The sequence below is a fragment of the Dipodomys merriami genome, unplaced genomic scaffold (assembly GCF_024711535.1).
Source record: "Dipodomys merriami isolate MVZ:Mamm:240054 unplaced genomic scaffold, mDipMer1.0.p SCAF_46, whole genome shotgun sequence".
In the NCBI taxonomy this organism is placed as follows: domain Eukaryota; kingdom Metazoa; phylum Chordata; class Mammalia; order Rodentia; family Heteromyidae; genus Dipodomys; species Dipodomys merriami.
The window spans coordinates 1,974,966-1,980,393 of NW_027206024.1; the positions used below are offsets into that span (position 1 = coordinate 1,974,966).

Sequence of the window (5,428 nt, forward strand, 5' to 3'; positions counted from 1 at the left end):
TCACATAGTACATTAAAAACACAAACCGCAAATAAAAATCTGTTTCCATATCTTGGAGTTCATTTTGCTCAGCATCAGCTTATATAGTCATATATATGCATAACAAAGACACTGGAAAATAATAGTTTCATGGACACTATATCATGAAAACAGCATGTAACAGTTTTTGATGGTAAAGGTGGAATTAGGATTGGCAAATTTGCGATTCTGATAAAGGAATTTCAAAAGAGTTTTAAAATTATGCCAGGTAAATTTTAATCGTTCAAACTTTTAACAACTTAGCCTATTAAGAAAATTTAAAGTTCCCTGGGAAAATAGGCTTTCATGCAAAGTAATCCATGTAGACTTAGTTGAGAGGGAGCAATGTTGAAGATGGCTCATTTTCACACTAAACAAACAAACCTCAGAAACCTTGCTATAAATCCTGTAGGTTCCCTTGAGAATTATCCTTACCCAGGACATATACACTCACTGTGTGAAACAAGGTTGTAATGGAATTTAAATTCATATTTCTTTACAAAAGACTTCAAAATTTGTGATTTGACCTTTAATTATCAAACAGAAATGCTCTGAAAAAGATAATTTGGGTCAAAACATTTAGGGACAAATTGCCCTCCACAATGAAAGAAGGTATTGGATATACACTTTTCTGTTTATAATACTTTCCACAATGTCTTTGCATGTGAAGCACTGAAACAAAGAAAAAATCTGATTGGATACCTCAAACCAATGATTTCACATTTCTAAGTAGCTCACAAAATATAATATCCTTATTAACATGAGATAGTAAAGACTTCTCTTATTACATTAGCCAAAAAGTTTTGGGATCAGAAAAGAATTGAGCAAATTGAAAAGGTAAGATAAGGTGTTCTTAGAAAGCATATTGGCTTCAGCAGTAGAAGGATTCCAAAACTTTTTGATATAGATTTTGTTAATATTTTAGCTAACCAAAGTTATTTTGCGGAGACTATTTGGCTCACTACAATGCACAACAGATTGAATGAAGACATGAACATAAATTCCACATCCAAATAAAAGAGTTTAAAAAGAGAAACCATATACTTCTTCAGCTTCACTAGACTTGAAGCCAAGGAGGTGTGATTATTTGGAAATCAAGCAAGAACTATGAGGAGGACATAGAAGTAGGACAAAGAAGTATTGTCCGTTGTAACAGACACTGTCATACAAGGTATGGGTGATATAACTCTATTTTTCTCCATATATCTTGTTGAGCAAATGCAAGACCAAGAGAAAATAATCTATTGAAATAATTTTGGAAAGAATAACTTTGTTCTGATATGTTATCTAAGGAGAGACTTACGAGAGAAGATTAAAGTGGAGTATAATTCCTCTAAGCATTTGTTAGCAAAATATATCTTTTAGGTTAGAAGTGATTGAACCAAAAAGTGGGGGAGTAATTATTTTGTGGCCCTTTAGACACAAGAAGACTTTCAAGGTAAAAGAAAAAAAGTATAGATAATAATTTGTGATCACAGCTTCTTGGACTGATTTTATGGAGACAAAGTTTACATTAGAGTTTGTCCTCATTAAGATAGATGTTGGGTTTTCTTAGCAACCAAATGCAAGGGTGAAGTTTAATGGACTCTCTTGGATAAGTAAACAGCATGGTAGAAAAAAATGGCAAATAATATTTAGTAAATTAGTTTGGTTAATTCCTTTGCCAGAACAAAGAATGAAAGATATAGTTCAAAATCACTTGACTTAAAAGTATGAAGAAAGCGTACTGAAGAGAGATGAGAGAAAAAATAGAGGACTCTTCTGTCTCCAGTGAAGTAATGTGTTCTTGATCTTGTTTCTTCCATTCTATCTTCACAAGCTATCAAGTGTGGCTGAGGACTGGAGTATTCATTGCAGACAAAGAGAACTCACAGAAGAAAATATTTGCAGCAGATGTTGGTGATTCTTAACCTTAGACAATCTATTTAAATCTGTTCAAAATTCTCTGCTACCCCAAACTGCCCACTTTGAACAACTTTGTTTGCTTTTCCCAAGACTACCCTTCATTAACTATTTAAAATTTTGAGAGGTCCATTCATCCTCTCTAGAGATTGCTGTTTAGTTGTGATTTTTGTGTGTTTTTGTTTTTTGTTGTGCTTTTTAACTAAATCTCAAAAGGTTGTGCAAGTGTATTACAATAAATATGTCCATCAAATTTCCCAGTGCTCTTGGATCAGAGTGACTCCTTCTATCATTCTCAACCAACCTCTTCTCCAAGATTTAATTCAGATTTACCACTTCCTTTATCACATATCTACATTGAGTATTCTAGCTGTACTTGTCCCTTGTTCCATTTTTTATTCATTCTATGGCTTTCCTCTCTTTTTTCAACTTCCTGATAGTCATTCTGTTAAACTCTCTGTTAATACTTTGAAAGGTTTATATACATTCCATGGAGTTTCAATCCTGCTTATACTTGAACTGATGTCAGTTTATATTTCCATAATTCATTCATCTGCAATAACAATTTGCAAGACTGGAGACTTGAAGCCCCTAGACATGATTTTATTCTCTTCCATTTGGAAGATTAATCTTTAGTCAACAAGAAAGATTAAATATGGCTTAGAATATATTCCTAACTAACAAATTTTATAAATGGCGTTGTAATAGGGCTTGTGATTATTTTATTTTACATGGGATCATATTTTCTACTACCTATAAGTTTTGGAAAAAGAAGAAAACTATGATTTACTACTATAAAGGAATATGATAGAAACAGAAGACAGATTTTATGTTTGTCACATCTCTGATGAGTACCCATATGCATGACTTTAAGTCCTATTTCTTACTATGTTAAAAAGATAGGAAAAACATAAAACAACATGTGATAAGGCAACTATTTGTGACTTTTTAAAATGTACCTTATTAAGTGATGAAATTTACTTTATTAGCTAGTTTTTGGGTTTGAATTATGGGAGGGTGATCTATTTAACACATTCCTGGAAGGCACCTACTGAACAACATAAATGTTGGGTGGTACTATTTCTACACTTTAATGAATGGTTGAACCTGTTTGGCATTAGTGATGGGTAAATAAATCAACTCTTTTGTAACTTGCACCCTAAACTTGAAAAGTTTGCAATGTCACTAATTATCATCGACTTGTCAATTGTTATTTTGGGGAATGTGATTTTAAAAGATTATTTGAAAAGGAATCTGTTTTCAGGAGATTAAACATAGGTTATCATTTGTTAGTGAATGATAACATTTTTATACTGCAGAACCAAGTTTTCCTGAATTACCAGTATTTTGAAGCATTAACGATCTTCTCAATTAATGTTTTTGTGAATTATATTTGACCTGTAAGTCAAGTTTTCCTAGCCTTGGTAGAACAATTATGGATCTATCGTTCTAGGAACTATTTTTTGGCCTACTTATGCTGGACTGAAATCTTTCAGTAATTATTAGGAGAGGGGTATTAAAAATAATTTGTGACATTTGTGATCTTGTTCACTCATATGTGCTGGTCATTTGTAAATTGAAAGTTTGTATTACTGTACTTTCTTTCAGATTTTGTGATCTCATCTTTCATTTTAAGTTGCCTTTCATTTCACATTTGCTTACTGCTAATTCCAGTGTCATAAGAATTGACATGGATTTTTATTACTTTCCGTTGGCACATTGCATGGGCCTAGGTGAGAAGTCTTGCCCTTGTTACTTGATGATGCGGATAACTGAAACCTGACATCCTAGTACCCATGTGTCCTGCAGAAGAATAATAAGTTTTAGACATCATGTCAGCAAAATTTGGGTATAATCAGTAGGAATGCTTCAGAAATATGGAGAAAAACATTTTGGAACCAGTGAGTTAAAATAATAAACAGAGCAGGAGTGTAAATTCCCTTATAAATTAGAGGAAAATAACAATTTTTTTTAACAAAATGAATTCTGAAGACCAAGAACACTTTGAATGTTTATACCGAAGACATTGCATTGATACTGTTCATATATTAATATATATTCTAAACCTAATTATTTATATTCCAATCTATTTATTGTAATATATATCTATTTATTTGTCAAATTATCAGTTAATTCTAGTAAGCTTCACTGTGTGAAATAAAATATCAGCACATATAAATATAAAATATATAACTATATATAATATAAGAAAAAGGCACATGTTTTGCAATGTTCTATTGTGGTTAGGGTATCAAAGGTAACTGTGTTTTAAAGTATTATTCCATTATTTCTACCTCAGTGTTTGGTAGAGTTGGACCTAAAGCTTTACCATTTGTAGATTTACAGCCTAGAAGCAAGAGGAAACACTGTGATTAAAACATTACCAATTTAAGGCCTAATATCGAGGAGAAACATATAGACTTCTCTTGTACCTATGAAAATATTTCGTGAAAGAAAGGCAGTAGTGTAAATTCCTGCCTGGTTGGATAGTAGACTGGCCAGGATATTAGGTAATCATGCATATGAATTTTTTTTTCACCTTCTTGGCTTTAGCTACTTTGAAATTTTAGGTATAACAAACAATTATATTTTGATAAAATACCTTCTAGTCTAAACGATTCTGTCTTAACTGTTCATCTCTCTATGATCCCTATTAACTAAGATTAGTTTTGTTCCAATAAGGAAATCTATGCTGTCAGGGTAAGATATTCTGGTTGGTCTGTTGCTACATGGAAGAAGAGTAAAGGGTCAGGTAGACATTTGTGCCAGTAAGACCTCATTTAGGAAATTTTAAGCTGCAGAAGTTTAGATGTAGCTCTTAAGCAAGGCTTACTTTGAATCCATTAGCTCCACAAAGCTATCTCAGTTGATAAATAAGTACTTGAAAAGCCATCACCTTTGGACCTAGCTATAAAGGCTTCAAAGTATGATCAAATTAAATGAAAAAGACTTAAAATAGTCATTGAAAAAAATTGCAAATCTGAGCAATCGACCAAACAATATAAGTTTTACAATATACACAGAATTTTAGAGAAGTAAGATCAATAGCATTTTAGGAACAATAAGTTTTCCTGGTTACAAACAGTCAACCAAGCATATATGCCTTTATAAAGACTGCATCATTAACTACATAAATTTACAGGATACTACATCCTTCAGCAGCACGTTTACCCAAATTACAACAATATAAAGATTAACATGGCACTTGCACAAGGATGATATGAAAATTTGTGAAGTATGCCATATTTGTCATTCTTCAGATGCCAGAAATGAAAAACAGTTATTAAAAATGATTACAAAAATACAAATGTAACAATACATGTAATTAATTGAACTAAAAGTTAGTTTGACATCAGTGTATTAAATCCTCACCTTAGAAAGGCCTTTATATAGCATCATCTTTACAAAACGTTTGAAATTAGATAACGTTGTCATTTTTTCCCAAAGAAATAACATAGTATAAGGACCTAGGAAAAAAAGGAACGTTAAACTGTTTCTATATGGAATG

General features: G+C 31.9%; 1 pseudogene; it reads left to right on the forward strand.

The window, feature by feature from the left end:
- Window positions 1-5,070: 5,070 nt before the first annotated feature.
- LOC138808632 (U6 spliceosomal RNA) lies at window positions 5,071-5,170 on the forward strand (annotated as a pseudogene).
- The last annotated feature ends 258 nt before the right edge of the window (window positions 5,171-5,428 follow it).